We start from the raw sequence: 20,909 nt of genomic DNA, 5'->3' as shown, positions 1-20,909 counted from the left end.
TTTTTTAAGGAAATCTGCCCTCCAGTGCTGAAATCTTTGCCGACGGTTCCCGTCGCAGTACCGGTTGTTCTGGCAGCTGTCCCACCTCTACCAGTTGGCCCACCTCCCGGCCTTCCGCCCCCGCCGCCCTTGTCTCCAATAGACAAGTCTTCAGCGGAGCCAGACGTGATGCAGGTCGACCGGACATGTTAGATAACATGCAAGGGGATCAGGATGGCGATGACCAGCCCTGCTCTTTTAGGACGTTTCATGACCGGGTACTGGACATGATGGTTCTCCTGGATGTTCCAGTACATGAGGCACCCCCTCCGCAAGAATGAGTTCTTTCTGGGGCGTTCACCTTGTCTCCTCAGGAGCGTACCGGCTTGTTCTTCCAAAAGGACATTTTGGCGGAGGTCCGTAAGGTCTGGGAAAAGCCACACTCTGGACTGCACGTTAACAAAATGATTGACGCTCTTTATAGGCTTCATATTTCGGAGTAGGTAGCCTTAGCGTCTTGCCCGCTCCCTTCCTCCATGGTGGTGGCAGCTGACACTCTTCAATCCAGGCCAGCTTCAGCTTTGTCAATTGCGGCGGCTCAGGTCCTGGCCAAAGAGGACAAGTTGATTGACTCTTTGGGAAGGAAGATGTTTGCTAATTCGGCCCTGCAGTTGCGCCAGGCGAACGCAGAGCTTATTTTAGCGGGGGTGAATATGAAAATGTAGAAAGGTCTGTCAGAGTTTGAGGAGTTAATTCCTGTGGACAAGCTGGACGATTTTAAAGGAGGCTCGACGGACGCAAGAGTACTGGCACAGGATATGCTTGAGGCTGCAGCACATCATGTCAACACCTCGGCTTGGGGCCTCATGCTTGGCGTGGACACTTCTCGTCAGGCTTTGCTTCATGCCACCAAGTTTTCCAAGGAGGTTCAGGATAAAGTTCTGGACCTGCCTTTTGATGGCAAAGAACTGTTCAATTTGTCAACGGATGTAGAGCTGACTAAAACTAAGGAAAGCACTCAGATGGCCAAGTCTTTGCCCGTTCTGGTAAAACCACCTTTTAGGGCTCAGAGAACGCCCTTGCAGCCTCGGTCTTCCTCTGGTTTTTGGGGGTTTCTAGATCGAAAGACACACACTCCTGTCGGCGTCAGCAGCAAGGCCGGTTTTTCTCTCGGTTCTCTGCCTCCTCCTCAGGATCTGGGGGTCTTGCCTCTGAGAAGCCCGCTAAATTAGGATTTTTGGCGCTCGCACGAGACCCCGGTGGGAGGGCGCATTGCGTCTCACTCGGAGGCATGACAGACCATCACCGAGGACTGGTGGGTCTTGTCCGTCGCTCAGGCGGGCTTCCGCTTGCCCTTTCTCCCTACCCCACCCATCAGTCCTCCCTTCCAGCAGTCGGGGACGCCCTCCCTAAGAACCGAAGTCCAGAAGCTTCTGGATCTCAAGGCGGTGGAACCCATTCCCCTAGGGGATCTAGGGGAGGGCTTCTAATCCTGTCTGTTCACGGTGCCCAAACCCAACCAGGGTGGCCTGCGCATCATCTTAGACCTTTCCCAGTTCAACCTTTCTCTTCCCCAAGAGAAATTCAAGATGATCACGCCCGGTCAGATAAAGTCCTCTTTACAGAAGGGCGATTAGCTCAGCGTGGTGAACCTTCAGGATACGTATATGCATATCCTTATTTGGAGCCCGCATCGGAAATACCTACAGTTTCCCATGGGGGAGGAGCATTTGCAGTTTTGTGTGCTCCCGTTTGGTCTCAGCTCGGCACCGCATGCCTTTACGAAGATGATGTCGGTCAACGCAGCATTTTTTCAACTACAGGGTATCCATGTGTATCCGTACTTGGATGATTGGCTGCTGCACAGTCCTTGTACAGTGAATGCCTCGAGCAACCTCCAGTGTCTCCTCCAGATCCTCTTCCACCTTGGGCTGTTGGTGAACTTGCAGAAATCCTCCATGACGGTCTCTCAGGACTTGATTTTCCTGGGTTTTTGCTGGAACACGATCAATTGCAGGGTTTTCCTGACTGGGGACAGAATGGCGGATTTGTTGGCCATGTGCCAGGCGTTTTTGCGGTCGGAGAGTATGTCGGCATGGTGGTTCCAGAGGCTTCTGGGCCTCATGGCTTCATGTGTACTGGCTCTTCCTCTTGCTTGCCTCAAGATGAGGTGGACGTAGATAGCTCTTCGAAGCTGGGCTTCAAGCAGTGGACCAGATTCCAAAATGTTATTGGTTCCACTTTTCATGAGGACGGACCTCCTGTGGTGGTCGTCTCTCAGTAATTTGTCAGTGGGCGCTCCCTTTCAGGACCCCTGCCCATTGCTGACTATCACAACAGATTCCTCCCTTCTGGGTTGGGGGCTACGTTGGATCATCTTCAGGTTTCAGATCTTTGGTCGCCACAGGACACACAGCTTCATATAAATTATCTGGAGCTCTTGGCGATATTCCTGGCGCTGAGGCGTTCAAACCAGGCATTGCCAACAAGGTGGTCCGTGTCCGCACGGACAACGCGGGGTCGATGTTCTATATCAACAAGCAGGGGGGTACCAGGTCTCCTCCTCTTGTGGATCTTGCCATTCAGATTTGGGAATGGGCCATTCAGCATGGTATCTGGCTGATAGAAGTACACATCGCGGGCCAGTTGAATGTCACTGCAGATGCCCTCAGCCGGCGGTCAATTGTCAGCTACGGGTGGGAACTGAATACAGAGATCCTCTCGGATATTTTTCGCTGTTGGGGCACCCCAGAAGTGGACCTCTTTGCAAATTCTACAAACAGGAAGCTTCCCCTGTATGCCTCCAGGAACGGGCTGAGAGCCTTTTCTCTGGGGGATGCTCTCGAAATTCCATGGCACATCATGAGGGCATACGCTTTTCCGCATCTTCCTCTGATCCATCGGGAAGCTTTGCAAGCTAAGGAACACAGTGAATTGCTCCCTGCTGATCATAGCCCCTTGGTGGCCGGCCAGGTTTTGTTTTTTGGAACTTCAGCATCTATCGGTGTGCCCGCCGCTCAAGCTTCTGCTGGTCCCCGACCTGCTTCACCAGAGCGATCAACAGCTGTGGAACCCCTCGACACAATCATTCAGCTTGGCGGCTTAGTGCCTGAGTTCGGATCTTTAGAGCGTTTCAATTTGTCTGCGGATAACATGCACATTATTCAGGCGGCCAGGAAGCCCTCAACAAGATCTCAGTATAGAAGTAAATAGCTATGGTTCTGTCACTGTTGTTTGGCTAGGCAGCTGGACCCCAGGGAGGCTACTACCGACATGGTCCTTCTTTTGTTTCACATCTGGCAGAGTCTGGCATCCATGTATTGTCCTGCAGGACATATTTATCAGCTGTTGCCGCTTATTTGTCCACGGACCAGTGCTCATATTCACTGTCTAATCCAGTCATTAAAAGACACTTTGTGGGCCTGATGCATCTTTATCCTCCTGTTCGCAACCTGCATCCAAGGTGCGATTTGAATGTGGTCCTTACGGCCTTGTGTCATAAGTCTTTTGAGCTCATGGCTACTATCGATTTTAAGTACCTTTCGTGGAAAGTGTCCTTTTTGATTGCTGTGACTTCGGCAAGGTGTATAAGTGAGCTTCAGGCCTTGTCGGTGGAGAATCCATTCCTTACTTTTCATAAGGAGAAGGTTGTCCTGCGGACAAATCCCGCCTTTCTTCCGAAGGTGGTCTCTGATTTTCATTTGAATCAGTCAATTTCATTTCCTGTATTCGTCCCACACTCAGCTTCAGAGGCCGAAAGGGTTCTGCACTTCCTGGACTTTAGAAGAGCCCTTAAGTTCTATCTGGACAGAACATCTGAGCTTAGGAACTCTTTGCAGCTTTTTGTGACCTTTGGAAATCTGCAAGGAAAGCCGGCCTCGATAGCGACCATCTCCGAGCGGATCGCGGCCTGTATTTCTGAGGCGTATACCATTCAGGGTCTTCGGGCCCCCATCAGCTTTTGTAAGCATTACGGTCTGGACGTAAGCTCCACGGCTGATGCTCAGTTCGGTCAAGCTGTGTTTAGGAACCTGTTTCAGTAAGGAGTTTCCATCCACTCCTAATTCCTGTGAGGAGTGCTTGGGAATCTCCCATAAGTATGGAGGAAAGGGGGCGTGGCTTGGATGGCCACGTAGGAGGCTGTGCCTTCGCAGAGCTCCATAGATCCTGTATTGATCCTGAGGAGATGGAGCGCGTGCAGTGACCAGCCGGCGCTGCAAAATTACACATATGTGTAAGAACATTGAGGCGACATTCGCTGAAAGTTTGGTGTGTGGGGAATACTCGGAGGTCGAGTTATCCTCACTGTGTTGCAGAGGGTCCCGGACCGAGGACACAGACAAAATGGCGGCCAGCACAAAGAAGAAGACGGGAGCCGCGAGGGAGCCGCTGCGGTCTTGGGCTTAGGACCTGTGAGACCCCCGTAACGAACTTTACGTTCGCCGCCCGAGGGCAGGTCGAGGAACGGAGCAGGAGCGCTGGGAGTGAGCACTGTGGGGGCCGCGGACAAGACTGACTCGCGGGCTGTGGGCAGCTGAGATCCCGCTGGGCGACCTGCCCACGGTGACGGGGCCGTGGCGGAGTTGCTATAAGCTGCCGGCGCCCAAGCAGATACATTGTTGCCGCGTGAGGGAGAAAGCCAACGCAGTCCTCGCTGGCAACAAGGTCGCTGTGGATCCTGCGTACTCGCGGGGGCGGCTGTTGCTGCGAGTCGCCTGACACAGTGTGTCCGTTCGAGGAGGTGGAGAAATAAAACCCTGCGTGAACTGCCGACGGAGGGCTGCGGATCTTCCGTGTACCCCCGTGGGCCTTTGAACTGGATCGCCTGATGGGAGGGCGCATGTGAGCACCGGGGGATGCGCTGGGCCCCCCCTTGAAGACATTGGGAGCAGTGGAGGCTGTGCTGAGAAAGGGCCCAAGTTAAGTGTGCACTGGATTGCTGGCACTGAGCACGCACATGGAGGGGGTGGCACGAGCTTCTTGAACGGGCTGATTTGGACCTTTGCAAGCCCCTTGCACCCAAGGGGGCCCCCCCTGAATTTTGGAATAGGAGCCCCACAGTGGAGACTACCCCACAAAACGAATGACTTTGGGATTGTGAACTTGAGGCACCAAGGCACCGTGGAGTGCTGTTCATAGATCATGCACGGCAGAGCCCAGTAACTTAACGCCAGGGGTGCGCGAGCACGTGGGAGGACATCCCACTCGGGGCGTATGCTGCAGGCGAGCGCAGGCTTGAACAGCAGAGGGTGGTCAGCGACCACGCGAACAGTGGAGTGAGGAGCAGCACGGTGAGACCGTGCCCAACTGACGCAACAGGTTGTCCACCAAAGTGGTGACACCCCGGATCAAGCAGCCCACGATGGAGGCCTATACCAAGTAGCCCCGGGCACGGAGGGGGGCAAGAGTAAAGAGACCCCTGCGGCGGCGGGGGACCCACCGGGCACAATCCAGGAGGTGCTGGCAGCAATTGCTGATTTGAAGGTGGCCTGGGAAACGAAGCTGGGCCTACCCATGAAAGAGCTGCAGGAGGGCCTGGACCTCAAGATCGGAGCGGTCCAGGAAGAGGTGAACCTGCTGCGACAGGACGTGCGAACGATCGCAGAGCGCACTGGGGCACTGGAAAAGGAGTTGACCCCGAGCACGGAGGCGTGTGCTGCACATGCTAAGGAGCTGCATGCTCTAGTGCAGCGAGTTGGCAACCTGGAGGATAGAGCGGAGCAAGCAGAAGGGCGCGCCAGACGCAACAACATTCGTATAGTGGGTGTACCGGAAGGGATTGAAGGACCGAACCCCACGGAATACGTCGAAACCATGCTCTTGCAGGAGATAACTGGTGGGGAACTGACCCAGGGGTTCGCGGTAGAAAGGGCGCATAGGGCCCTGACCAGGAGACCGGCCCCGGGGGCCCCCCCGCGGCCGCTGATTGCGAAGATCTTGAATTATCGTGACCGCGAGAAGATTCTTGAATTTTTCCGGAAAGGAGGAACGATAGAAAGGGGGTCAGCGAAAATAACGGCGTACCCGGACTACACGCTCCTAGTGCAGCGGAATCGAATGAACTTCGGAGCGGTAAAGAGGAGGCTCAGAGAAGCAGGCCACCTCTACATGTTGCGCTACACCGCCAGGTTGAAGGTGTTTTACAAGAACAAATCCCTTTTCTTTGAGACTCCTACTGAGGCGATGGATTGGCTGGATTTGCAGGGCCGACCTCAAGAACCGGATGCCCAGGCTGAAGCGGCCGGAGATAAGTAGCACGCCACAAGAGCACCCTAAGTGCCATAGTTATGACAGTGGGACTGGAATATAGAATGATATTGTGCTTGTGGGGAGGAAGCCATGGTATCTGCCGGCGGGTCCCGTTGGACGCGCCTCTCCTAACATAGATGACTGAGAGCTCCTGGGAAGCGCCCTCTGACCCCAATAGTGGTTCATTTAGTTAGGTCACCGTTAGATTGGTGACGCCCTACGGGGTCCTTGTTCTCGGATACGGGACAGGTCCAGAAGTGGGTATGCCTGAGATCCAGGGATGGAGCTGGGCAACTGTTGGGGGTTGGTAGGGAGGGGGGAGGGAGGGAGTTGTGTGCTGTGGGGTGGATTTGGGGGATGGGGAAGGGGGGTTTTGTTTGTAACTTGTCGGGAAAGAGCCGGAAAACTAATTAGTAATGGGAGCATCGGGAGAAAGGTTGGGATGGGAACAGCCCGAACAGATGGCGTCGGGTAATCTCAGAGTTGTGACCTGGAATGTACGGGGCCTCAACAGCTACCTGAAACTAAATAAAGTGATGCTGTATTTAAAGAGAATGCGCATAGATATAGCCCTGCTGCAGGAGACACACCTTACTAGGGAGAAGCAGGAGGTGGTTAAGAAGAAATGGAAGGGCACTGTGGTAGGGGCTGCGTATTCGGCGTATGCTAGAGGCGTCATCACGTGGGTGGCGCCGCATGTGCCGTTCCAGGTGCTTGGCTCCACGGAATACCCGGAGGGTAGGATGGTGGTGGTAACGGGCCTCTTGGAAAACAGGGAAGTGCACATTGTAAAAGTGTATGCCCCTAATAACAATACAGCAGCTTACTTTAGGACTCTTTACAGTAAACTAGGGCCCCTGGCAGGGAGTACGGTAGTGTGGGGGGTGGACTTTAATTGCACTCTGAATCCCAGGATGGACAGATCAATGGACAGGGCAGGAAAAACGGCGCCGGCGGCCAGAGCGCTGGGAACATTACTGAAAGACCTAAACCTAGAGGATGTATGGAGGAGGTTGCATCCAGAGGATAGGCAATATTCACACTACGCAGCGCCACATAATTTGCACACCAGGCTAGATTATATATTTGTAATGGCCGAGATTGTGGGAGACATAGTGGGAGCGGAATATAGGGCCCGAGTATTATCTGACCACTCGCCCTTGGTAGTGGAGTGGAGACACTAACCCCCAAGACCGCGGATCCCAACATGGAGGCTCAGGACCGAGGCGCTGCAGGACGAGGGGTCCCGGGAGGGCCTACGGGATGCCATCGAAGAATATTTTGATATAAACACGGGTAGTGTACGTTCTGTGGGCACTCTGTGGGAAGCGTTCAAAGTGGTGGTGCGCGGGGTGGCCTTTTCTAAGGCTAAAGGGCTCCAGGGGGGTATAGAAAGGGAACTCCAAGTAGCGGAAAGGGAGATGGAGGAGCTCACGCGTTGTGAAAACACCGCCCACGACAACAGAACTAGGATAAAAGAGTTACAGGCGACCTGCAGCGAACTCTGGGACAGGCTGTGCAGACTTAATCACAGGAAATCTACGGAGAGGATACATGCAGGAGGCGACAAGCCGGGCAGATTGCTAGCCTGGCTGTATAAGAGTGAGACCCCCCGCTCGGTGATCAGTGAGGTCAAGGATGAGGGAGGTTGCATGTGCAACACCCAAGAGGAGATAAACAAGCAGTTCCATAAGTTTTATAGACACCTGTACAAGGACACAGGGGAGGATATGTGTCAAGTCATACTTGACACACTGGAGGACATAGAGTTGCCCACCCTGGATGACCTAGATCGCGCAGAATTAGACGCACCTGTCACCTCAGATGAGCTGGAGGTGGTGATCCAGAATCTGCCCACATGCAAGGCACCTGGTTCAGACGGATTGCCTAGTGAGTTCTACAAAACATATAAGCAGGAGCTAATCCAACCACTGCTTGCCACTTTCAACAAGGCCTACGAGCAGGGGGAACTCCCGTTGTCCCTCCGCGAGGCCGTGATCATCCCACTCTTGAAACCAGGTAAGCCGGCCGAGGAGTGCGGGTCTTATAGACCATTGTCCATGCTCAACCAGGACAGCAAAATACTTACTGCGGTGCTGGCCAACAGGTTGAAGAGGGTGATTGGGAAGCTGATACACCCAGACAGACAGGTTACATCCCGGGCAGAAACATTACAGATAACCACAGGAGGCTACACCATATTATTGACCAAACTGAGGTGGATTCTGGCGAGCTAGCCATAGTGTCACTAGACGCGGTTAAGGCTTTTGATTTGGTAAGATGGCCCTGGTTGAAAGCGGTTCTGAAGGGATATGGAATGGGACCTGGATACCTCAGGTGGGTCCAGCTGCTCTACAGCGCCCCGATGGCGAGAGTCAAAACGGGGTCCACAATCTCAGACACCTGGCAACTTAGTAGGGGGACCAGACAGGGGTGCCCCTGGTCGCCCATGCTATATATACTAGCATTGGAGCCGTTGGCAATATGCCTGCGTCATCAATATGGGGAGGTGGGCATAAGTACGGGTAGCGGTAGGCACCTGATATCACTATATGCGGATGACATGCTTCTTTACTTGCGTTATCCGTAAGAAAATCTGCAGTACATGTTAGAGGTGATGGAACGATATGCCGCCCTTTCTGGTATATCAGTGAATCTCAGAAAGTCCAGTCTCTTTCCTCTGGGCAGATTCAGGAGTATCCCGTCGCAGAGGTTGCCTATCCTACTGATTCCATGGCAGACAGAGACATTCAGGTATCTGGGATTAAATATCTACCACAAAATAGAGGCAGAACACAAACATAATACGGAAAGAGCGTTAGAAGGGATTAAGAATAGCATGGTGTTTTGGGCCAGATTGCCCCTGACCATGATGGGGAGAGCGGCCTTGCTTAAGATGGTGGTCTTGCCTAGACTTTTGCACTTTTTTGTGAACGTCCCGTTTTTGATACCGAGAAGCCTATTCGTAAAACTACATAGCATGTGCAGGGGTTTTTTATGGGGAAACCCCAGGAACAGGGTGGCCCTGTGGAAGCTTCAGAACCCGTATGACAAGGGGGGCATAGGCCTGCCAAATTCTGAGCTCTGCTACCTGGCGGGGCAGCTGCTGTATGTGGCTAGGTGGCTTTCAGCAGAAGACTCGGCGGAGGTGCGGCTTCTGCATGGAGATTCAGCCCCATACTTCCTGCAGGAGGTGGTGTGGTTGCATAGGGATAAAATGGTGGGCAGGGGGCGGCTGTTGAGGCTGGGCTGGGAGATCTGGCAAAGGACTTGGAGGATGATGGGAGATCAGGAGCCGTACTCCCGGCAGGCCCCGCTGGTGGCTCTGTGCGGGAACGACTCTCAGCTATTCGAATCGGTCCGAAGATACTGGGAGCAGGTAGGCCTGGCCACCCTCGGAGACATATGGCAGGATGGCGAGGCACTGGACTTCCAGAGGTTGCAGGAAGAGACAGGGGTGCATGAAGGCCAATATATAACTTACGCTAGGCTTGTTAAAAAGACTAGAGAAAGATGGCCCGAGACAGTGCTAGCGGAGGACCCTGAGGCCTCCCTGGAAACCATGTATGATGTGTCAGAGGGCGGGCACGAATTCTCGAGGATATATGAACTCCTACGGGTGAGGGCGGGGAAGGAGTTGCTCCAACTAAGACAGGATTGGGAAGAGGAGGTGGGAGGGCCTATGACGGATGGGCAATGGGAGTGGGCACAGAGATACCATAAAAAGGTGTCTCGAAATGCTAGATTCCAACAACTTCAGCTGTACGTTACTCACAGGGCCTACCTGACCCCTGGGAAGATTGCAAAGTTTGGGGGAGTAGCCATGCAGCAATGCCCCAGGTGTGGGGAGGTGGATGCAGGGCTGCTACATATGTTCTGGGCTTGCCCGGAAGTGCTCAAGTTTTGGTATGAGGTCAAAACGAAGCTGGCTGGCGGGGGAGTGGTGCTGGATGTGGAATCGGCTTGGTCATGCATGCTAGGGCTTTTTCCTAGACCCAGGCACTCCAAACACATAAGCAGGATGAAGGACCTGGCTTATGTTCTGGCCAAGCGCAGGATTGCAATGGGCTGGAAGGCGGCCCATAGACCCAGGGTGGAGCTATGGTGGGCAGACCTCCTGAAATGGGCGGAAGCTGAATCTGTTGTCTGGTTTGAAGCGGTTACCAGGGGGGGCGAGGAGGAAGTGGGGCCACTGCTGGCCTGGCGGCAACTGGTGACCTCTATGGCTAATTCCTGCCAGGGTAACAACGAAACAGAAGATTCGGGCAATGACCGTTTAAGTACTGTACTACCCGATAACGCTCCAGTAGAAGACATGGGAGATTTGGCTCTAGTTTAGGGGGGTGGGAGGGAGCTGGGGAGTTCTAATGGAAACTAAATGGTACAATGATGCGTTTTGTATATTGAAACAGTTGAAATGTGTGTTTTGTTTGGTTTTGAAAATTTTATAAAAATAAAATTAAAAAAAAAAAAGTATGGAGGAAAGGGGACGGGACGTAGGAGTATAATAAAGTTACTCACCGTAGTGACTACCTTGCTCCTAGTCCATAGTCCCCTTTCCTCCATACGCCCGCCCGCCGTCCCCACTAAAAAGTTTCCTCTGTTATTGCTTAAAGGTCATAGACCTGGCGATAGAAATGACTGATGGGCGATGCGCTGGGCGTAGCTAAAGAGGGCGGGGTTACGGCAGCGTGTGGTACCCTGCGTAAAAAGAGAGTAAAGACAAATGTTTGAAAAATGTGATGCTTTTTACAAAGTGCTCTGGTCCCGTCCCACAGGACGGAGGAATGTCCCATAGGTATGGAGGAAAGGGGACTATGGACTAGGAGTAAGGTAGTCACTATGGTGAGTAACTTTATTATTTTCGCACTTGGAGAACTTTCACTATGCAGATTTTCTATTTACCCCCTCCCCCAACGAAATCTACGAATTCACCCTCCCCTCCTCCTACCCCTGCCGCGCTCCCCCCCTCCACCATTGAGTCTTGTACGCCCCAGGATGGCCACATTGTTAATTCCGCTGGAGCCTGTGTTCCAAACTCCTTTAATCAATTGTTTCAACGCCTACTTAGAGTCTTTCTTCCATGCTCACTTGTGGAAGCTATATCACCACCTCAGGGTCTAGGTTGTGGTTCGCCAGCACTGTTTGTTCCCTCTCCCGCTTGCGTCAGTTTCAAGCCAACCCTCCCCACTTCTCTCCTCCTCGTTTGTGTTAGTCGTGCCTTGTTCATTCACACCCCATTGAGTCTTTTATAATCTCCGGTATCCCCCTTCCCAGAATTCACTTGTGGCCTTTCCGGGTCATACTTCTCCGGTAAGGCCGCCCACTCCATTTCCCTTGATGGGGTCAGATCGTGTATTTGTCTGGTCAACTGTTCCATTCTATACAAGTACACACTAGGGGAGAACAATAAAGTCCTCTTTTTTCAGTTAGGGGGCTTTTTTGGGTGAAGTTGTTGGCACATCAAGGAGAAAACAAATTCATTCAGTTGGGGATATTTGTTGACACAGAAAGTGATACCATCTTTCTAAGCATATATAAAGAATGGTGAAGGTCACTTAGGTGATATATAATAGGATTTATTCTTAACAACATAAAACATAAAAAACACACTGGTCACTTGATCATGTGTTAGAACAAAAGAAAGAAAAAACTTAAAACATAAACAAAACTAGAAGTCCTGTTGTTCCTTAAATAACTTTGTCTTGTACTGCCCTGACATACTGGTCTCTTGTATAGGCAAAAATGATGTTGGTAGACTAATGAGTGACTTAGTATAATTCAATTTAGTACAACACAAGCCCTCATACAACAAAAGTGTCGACAGTTCAATCTATTTCTGGCCTTGGTATTTAGACTTTCAACCATCTAGAGTTAATCAACTTTGGATGATAGTCCAAGGCCGTCTTCAGGGCACAGAGCTCCCCTAATGGGAGGGACGTGATTTGAAAGAGTTCTTAGATCTTAAATGCTGAGCATATATATCTAAAAACAAACACATGAATACATTTTTAAAAAACTGACCGGTACAAAACATTTTATTCACTTTTAGTTCAACTTATTCTCTCAACACCACAATTGTTAAGTGCACAATTTAACATTTCATTACTCATTGCTTGTGATTCATTTATGACTAATTTTTCTCATTGACTGAGTCTCAAAGTTCAAATGATTATTGACCCCAGGCATTGTTAAAATACATTTTTCATATATGTCAAAATGGGGACATCAAACCGACAGACATTTCTCAAAGTCAACAAATGTTAGTTCACTCTCAAAAGCAGGAGTGGCATCACTCATTTGTTAACCATTGGTGATTCTGACTATGCACGTTTAACCATGTTCTAAATAGGCTTCTAGTATTATGTCTTTATACATGCAGCATGGCTGCTTCACATGTACTCTCCACGCTGTTTGGAGACTATCAGGTAATTTACTAGATTTACGTTAGTCACCTCACAGGCGTCATAACTTTTGGGGATACCATAGAGTGGCGTTGGTGTTAGCATGAAATAGCTAGACCCAAACTGGTTGTTTATCTTTTGCATGGCACCTACGTGCTACTAGGATGTGTGGTAGAAAAATGGGTGTTGAATCTTCTTATATTGTGATTGAACCAGGTGCAAGCCTGTAAATCTGAGACATTCGCCTATGTCGCGTGAATGGTGTCTTAAAATCGATGGCACTGTGAAAGACACATTGCGCACACCCGATTACTTCCATATAGTAACACTGATAGTTAGCTAATGATAATGATGTGTTATTTATATAGCGCCTTAATCCAAAGCACTTTACAGAGCACATATTTACATACAATATCACCCAACTGAAATTAGCACTCATTTATCGACCTCGGAAGGATGAAAGGCTGAGTTGGCCTTGCGGGGATTTGAACCTGCGACTTGCAGATCACGCTCAGATCGCAGCAGCAAGCGCTGAACCCGCTGAGCTATCTTACCGGTATCTTAGATGTTCATACAAATGCACATACATGCAGGAGATCTATCAGTTGCTCAAAAGCTTATCGTTCATTAATTAAAGAGGGAAATCGGCCCACATTTTTATCCCCATATTACTCCATTCTCTACAAGTCCAGGGCTTTCGTGGCCCACTGTCTTTCGCTCGGAAGTCCCTCTCTCTTCCATCCCACTACCAGGCACGCCCTGGCTGCTAGCAGCAGGTAATAGGGCATATGTGGAAGTTTTACCCAATCTCCTTCCACCACCTCCATTCCAAATAATACTAGTGGGGGTCCAGGCTCCTGCCCACCCCCTCCAGGTCCTTTATCCACCCCAGAATCTCCTTCCGGTACTTCTGTTTCTTCACGCTCCCCCACCACATGTACCAGTAATCTGCCGTTTGCCTGCATTTTCTCCAGCAATGAGGGTCCGCCCCTGGGTACATCTTTGATATCCTTGCTGGGTCCCACTGCCACCTGTATAAAAGCTTGAGCCCATGCAATTTATATTGGCAGGCCACCAAGGTGCGGTGTTCACTCACACATAACTTTCTCCACTGGTCTGCTTCCAATTCCATTCCCATATCTTGCTCCCATCTCCTCTTAAATGTGTCAATCTCCCCACCCGGCGCCTCCAACAGTGCCTGATACAGTTTGTATATTAGGCCCCTTGTATCCCTCTATGTGTTCAGTATCCTCTCCGTGCCAGTCAGTTCTCTTTGCAGCCCCTCCTTCCATATCCACCGCGATTAGCACCCCTTTAAGCTGCAAGTATTTAAATATGGAGACTTTCCCTATACCTCTTCCAGCTCCTCTAGGCCTATGAATTCATCCTTCTTTAGGACCTGTCCTATTCTCTCCGACGCTGCCTCAAACCAATTCTGGACCCTCTCGTGGTGTGGGATATTTTGACCCACTCAGCTATACTTCACTACATCACTTTGATGCATTGGGGCAAGAAACAGCACAAAATGGCTGCGCTGACTCCTGTGCGCGCCAAAATCTTTAAACTGCATTTTGTAATAACCAGAAAATGGCTCTACCTCCCTACCACCCCCATTTCAGTGGGGTAAAACAGAGTACTCACTGCAGGAGTATGCCAGTGTGCTCTGCCACAATTTACATGGAGCAAAGGAAAGAAGCAGCATTATTTTGCTGAAAACCCAAAACGCCTCTTTAAAATGCCATCTTTTCAACCTTAAAATGTGCTGTTTTGGCGCTAAATCCATCATTTCTACTGAACCACTGTGATTAAAGAGCCCTGCAATGCCCAGGATCAGTCTTGAGTCTCAGAGGAACCGGGCCTCATTTGAATGACAGCTCATACCAAAAGTATCTTTGAAAAAGCAACCCAGGAACTTTGTTTTTCATTTCACATGGGGAAACACAGCTATTTATTTGCAACAAGTATCTAAAGAATCAGCTGTTCAAGGAAAGACTCTAAACAAATTCTTGATACATTTATCCATGCTGCAAACAATTCCAGCACTCAAGGAAAGGACTAGAGCTGACTAAAATGTGCATTTGCTGCAGATGAAAACCAAATTTAAAGAACTAAGTTTAATGTGCTTTTTCCTGAATGAAGGGCAACATTGCCTATTTTTAAAAGTATATTATTGTGTAAAGGCTTGATTATTTAAGAATGTAAAAGGATTTGCTACTGTTAAAAATCCACCTATAAACTGTTTAATTCCATAGGTTTAAAGTAAAGATTTAAAAGGTGAAACTCAAAACTAAACCCAGCCTGAGTTGGTAAACTATATAAAAACAACGTGCTCTGCAAGTTGCTAGCCCTGAGAAAGGCTGACACCTCATAAACTGCTGGAAAAGGAAAAGGCTAATTGCTAGCTGGAGGCCTTGAATACCCAGGACAATGGGGCTTTTGAAGTCAGCTAATAGGGCTAAGACACTCACCTTTCCAGTGGGAGGGGCAGGAAGCTTCACTCTCAAGGGAGAGGCCCCTCATTCTACTTCTAAAGGATTGACATGTGCTTACACTTGGGAAAAAGAAAAAAACGGACAAGTGACATTTGCTTTAAAATTTTGCAACTGAACTTTCAAGACATTTTTTTTTGGTTTGTTTGTGTTTAACTGTTGTTAACAGTTTTTACAAAAGGAGAAAAGAAATCCTTTTTCCGAATGCATTTTTCCCAGATGATTTTCAAAGGGGCTGAGTCCTTTTAGGGGCTTTCTGATCCCTCGCAGATGGTATCCAGCTTCAAACTATGTAGAAAGTTTACCACTGCGATTACCGGTCTTCGACTTAGTCCGTTCATTAGGTATGACCACCAGTAGTCCTCGTCCATTCTTGAAAAGTTTGAATAAAGGTGGCCCAAGTGGGTTTCTCTGTTGCCAGTGGTTCCTGGGCAATGAATAATCAAGTGTTTCAGTCTTTCCTTTGAGTCTGGGTTCAGACAGAATCGACAGACGTCCGATGCAGATTTACCACGGATTTTCAGGACCTCATTGGTCTTTAAAATATTCAATCTTGCTCTCAGAAAGGTCGAGCAGTGTGTCTTGTTCGGAGATTGCAGTAGGTAGCTGAGGGGCTCGTTTAGTTTTTGGGCGAATGCCGGGAGGTGGGCCACAGATTGGTAGTTTGCTGCTATCTGTTGAGTCTCACACCAATCTGAATCTTTCCATTTTTTGCCATTCTTTTCGGGTTTGTCAAGATCTCCTCCTCTGAGCTACCTATTGATTTCAGGAGAGTTTGATTTTTTTCCAACCAGATTTTGAGCGTTTTGTTTGATCCTTTCTCAATTTCTTCTTGGATCAATGTATATATTTTCTCCACGGATGATCTAACTTCTCTGTAGAACATCAAACTGTTGATGGATACTGTTCCTTGGAGAGAGGTGAGACCAAGTTCTCTTCTTATCAAGGCAATTGGGGTCAAAGTGGGCAGTCGAAGACCTTTTTTCCAGAGTGAGCCCTCCAATTTAGGCCAAGTTGAGTCTGGGATGCCGAACATGGCTGCTATGCCATAAGTGAGCGCTGGGACTACTTTCATCCTGTAAAAGTTTGTCGCCGCTTTTAGTGAAAAGCGGCCAAATTTTTTGTCCATAATGATCAGTTGGTTTGACAGTGTTTTGTTTTTGTTGGTCAGGAGGTCTAACATGGATTGCTCGTTCCGTTTGTTACTGAACATGGTGCCCAGGTATCTAAAGGCATCCACCTCTTTGAGGCGGGTGTTGTTGAAAAACCATGCCTCTGAGGTTTTCCGTTTGGCCGCTTTTGTCAGTCGCATCACTTTGGTTTTCATTGCATTGCTTTCCAGATCGTTGGTATGGAGATATTCGTTCAGGTTGTCTAGTTTTCGCTGTAGCCCTATCTTTGTTTGGTCGATTAGGATGATATTGTCAGCATAGAGCAATCTACTGACTTTTTCAGATCCTAAGGAGGGCGGGAAGGCTTTTACGTTCCTTTCGGCCTGTTGGTAGTGCCGATGTAGGCGTTATAAAGTGCCGGTGCCAGAGGGCATCCCTGCTTTACTCCGCTAGATGTTCCAATTGCAGAGGAAAGTAACCCTGTGCCGTTAAGTCTCACTCTCATCGATGTTTCAGAGTAAAGTTCTTGTATTGGATCCAGCAGAGACGGGGGACAGTTCCAGTTTGCAAGTTTTATCCAAAGTTTCTCTCTGTTTACTTTGTCGAATGCTTTGGATAAATCAATGAAGGCCATGCATAGGGGAGGCGCCCCTTCCTGGACTCTGGCCTTCAAGATGTTGATGGTGAATATATTTGCCCTGGTGTTCAGGTTTTTTCGGAAACCTGTTTGAAAGTTGTCCCACCCTTTTGAAGAGGCCACCCAGGTTTTAAATTTGTCCAGTAGGAAGGATCCGAAAAAAGTTTACCGATACAGTCAAGGAGTGCTATCGGGTGATAGTTGTTCGGATCGCTTCTGTCTCCTGACTTGTAAATAGGCACAACGTTTGCTGTTTTCCAAGACTTCGGGACGGATCTGGTTGCCGTACATGATTCGAAGATTTCAGCTATCAGAATTGACCAGCTTTTTGAGTTGGATTTTAAGTCCATGTTTGACAGGCCGTCAGGGCCGGGTGCTCGTGATGATTTGAGTTTCTTAATTTTGGCTTCAATGCCGATTGGGTCGGGCTCTATGGCCCACCGGGTGCTTCGATGTTTCCCAAGTTTCGACTCATTGCCCAATGGACCAAAGAGGGCGGAAAAGTGTGTGATCCAGGCTTCTTCTGGGACACTGGATGTTAAAGCGTCCTCACTTGATGAGCTTTTAAAATTGACTAGTGACCAGAATGACTTTGTTTGCTTGCCGGCCAGCACTCGCAGCATTTGTTCGGAATCATCTTGATAAAACTGGAGTTTAAAGCCTTTTAGCCAGTTCTTATAGGCCTTAGTAACTGTCCCGGCTGTTTCAATGTTGGTGGGTGTGGGGAACCTTCTGGCCTTTCTTGACGCTCGTCTCATCACCAGCCTTTTTTCTCTGAGGATTGCGTTGTTGTGGTGGTGGGTCTTTACTTTTTTTCCTTTGCCAGTTTTTCTAATCTGGTATGGTTGGAGTAGTGGGCAATAATCCGTGAGGTGGCCGGCCTCTTTTGAGTTGTCCAATGCTTTTGCTTGACAGTAATTAGAGATTAGTGTTGTAACAGCTGAGGTTTTCAACCTTAGGCGGGTGGAGTTTGCGTAGGTCTCCATGTTGGTCGTTCTCAAGGCTCTTGCACTTTCGTGGGCTTTGAGGCATGGGGTTGACCATGTCATTTTCAGAAGATTGTGGTCGCTGTTGCGTGTTCTGGTGATGTCGAAGCCTGTGACCAACGGCAGGAGGTTTCTAGACAGGTAGACGTGATCTAAGGTAGCACACCTTCCTGCTAGTTCCCAAGTCGGGAGAACCGGCTGAGAAGCTTTGCCCAAGAAGTGGGCATTATGTAGGTCGTAATTATCCATAAGGTTAGCCCATTTCTTTCCTCTTTCTAGAGAGTTTTCTGGGAGTTGTAGCGTGTTTGTTTTTGTTTGGCAGTTTTCTTGTCCGTTCCTCTTGATCCTGACATTTAGGTCACCACAAATGACTATGCTGTCCACTAGTTCGTTTGATAGGGCATCCTTCAGGATGTTTTCGATTTTCGATAGAAAGTGCTCTGTTGCACATTCTATCGGGTTCCAATACAGATTTACCAGCAAGTAGGTCGTTTTCTTTTGTTTGTTTACGCCTTGTTGGTTGTTACCTCGTTGGATCAGGGCTGCCAGTATGTGTGGCTCCGCCTTTATAACTTTGAGGAAATGAAGGTCGGATCCAATTCTCAGCGCTGTCAGTAGTCCCGCTCTTGGTCTACCAAATGCTCCTCTCAAAGCTGATGAGAAGATGATTGCTTAGCCCTCTATTGATGGTTTGTTTTGGATCCAAGTTTCTTGGAAGCACCAGATATCAGAAGATCCCAAGTTGACATTCGAGGAGTTCGTCAGGTGGGAGAAACCTCGGGTGTTCCAAGAACCCAGAGTTAAATTGGTGGTCGGTTCCATAGTCGATGACTGGCCAGAGTGCTCCTTGTTTATCTGGCTTTTGTTTAATTTGCTAAAATCTGTGTTTTGTTGATAAGGCTTTGGGCAACCAATCCGAGCGGTTGACCTCTTCCTTTGAATTTTGTTGCTTCTTATCTAGATTTAGCTTCTCCTTTCCTTTTACTGAGATATCTTGTTCAATAGTGATGTTCCAGTTTGTTTGGGGGCCAGGCGGCACTCTTTCCAGTTCTAGAGAGCTTTGGCGATGGTCCTCGTTCTGTTTCCGTGTAGTAGGTCTTGGGGGGCGTCTGTTAGGCACTGGCGACGCCCGATCGTTCCGGTGTGTGGGCTCACTAGTGCCGTGGGCTTTTGTCTTTCTTTCTCGAGAGCGTCTCTCCAAGCAATTAGATGGTTCTTCTTTGTGGGGGTTGTGTCCTTTGGTGCTCATGTAGTCTGTGAGGTCGTATCGTAGGGCTCTCAGTTTGTTTTTTTCTTTGGTTAAGGCAGATTTAATGGTTTCAGACTGGATGTGTAAGTAAACACTGTCGACTCGCTTTTTATCCCAGAATTCCACGATTGTGATCTCTTCTGTAGATAAGGTTTTCAGTGCTGGGACCAGATGCAATATTTTTAAGATGGTTTTCCTATTGAGAATGAAAGAGGAGTCTTCTTTCCAGATGCTTTTCAAGGTGAAAGGGCGTGTCTTGGTGGACCTGGCCAAACGTCTTATAAGGTCTCTTTTTGCTTGACGGTCTTTACTTTTGCCACTAGGGTGCGGGGGGGTGCTTCGGGTTACGAGACCCTCTGGATTTTGACATCCGTTGGTAGTTTGATGTAGACGAGGGTCTGGCTGCGTGATCTGGTTTGTAAGGCCTTTTTGAACTTCGATTTCTGGGAGATGCACGCTCCACCCAGTGGGAGCTTTTGTGGACTCTGGAACGCCAATGGGTTGCAGTTTTGGTTGGTCGTTCCTGTGTTGCTTTTTGAGAGTCTTGTCTCAATGGTTGAGTCCCCTTGGAAGGGTGTGACCTGGGCTTGTCCCACTCTGGGGACTTTTCCGTTTTCTTGGCTGGTGGTTACTGAGACAAAGTTCTATGTTTGTTTTTTGCCAAGAGGTTTAATTTCTTCTCTTCCAATGTCAGGAAGATTGGGCTTGTTGGCTCCGGGGTAGGCGTTTTTTTTTTATTTTCATTTTTTTGTTTGTGATCAGGGAGTTCGACAGATGGCACAGGCGATTGACTGTTTGCGTTTCTCTTCCTTTTTTGAGCTGGGTTCCGGTCGTCCTCATCCCGGTCCTCCCTAGTTTCTGTTTCGTTTAGAGCTGCGTCCATCAGCTCGCTTTCCGTAATTGACCAAATGGTATCGTCCATGTCCCTCTTTTCTTTAGTAGTTGTGGATGGAGGCTTCGGTGGAAGAGGGAGAGTAAGGTCGCTGGATTTAGGCTTGAAAGGTAAGCAAGATTGCTTAAAAGAGGATGCCTGGCTGTCTTTGTTGATTTTTAGTCTGATTGAGGGTTTACTCGTCTTCGTCTTTGCGGAACCTCTCAATGTAAGATCGTCTTTTTGGATGGATTGGTCAACTGACCAAGCTGCACATCCATTTTTCAGTTGGGGTCTGCTCCCCGTTTTCTGGGTAGTTTTGTTCAGGTTGGTTTGCGGGGACCGCAGGGATTTAGTGCTTGAGACTCTTCTTTTGGTTTTGTTGCAGGCGGCTTCGCTGGAATAACTTCCGGTGTTGGCCCGGTGTTGGCCCTGCTTACAAGTCAAGTGGTGCCTTGTTCCCTTGGTTGGTGGGGGCTGTCATGGCTTCAACGGCCGAGTCCCCTGTGAAGTTAAAGGTTTTATAAACTGGCACCTCAGTTTGGGTGGACCTCGAGAACTTAGAACAGGCCGCGAGGTAACCTGGTTGCAATGGAGCTGGTCCTGTTGGTGGTTTATTGCGGTCCTTTGCTGTAATGTAACCTTCAATGAAAGAGAGTCGCGTCTGCACGTGAGCCAGCAGGGTTACTTGGTCTTTTGCAGAATCATTAAGCGCTTCATATAGCTTAGTAAAGGGCGCAAGGGCTATAGTTAAGGATGACATGAGGGCCAAGAGATCGGTTTTCCTTTTTGGAGATGAAGATGGAAGGCCAGGTGTGGCTTTGGAGATCAGAGTTTGATTTAAGTCTCTGCTTTTCGGCGAAGGTTGCCGTAAGTAGCTGGTGAGGCTGTCGCTTGCAGCGTTCTCTTGGGGGCTCCTGTCAGAGGGTAGGG

The sequence above is a fragment of the Ambystoma mexicanum genome, chromosome 2q, assembly GCF_040938575.1.
Source record: "Ambystoma mexicanum isolate Mex_15411 chromosome 2q, UKY_AmexF1_1, whole genome shotgun sequence".
In the NCBI taxonomy this organism is placed as follows: Eukaryota; Metazoa; Chordata; class Amphibia; order Caudata; family Ambystomatidae; genus Ambystoma; species Ambystoma mexicanum.
This window is presented reverse-complemented; position numbering follows the sequence as displayed.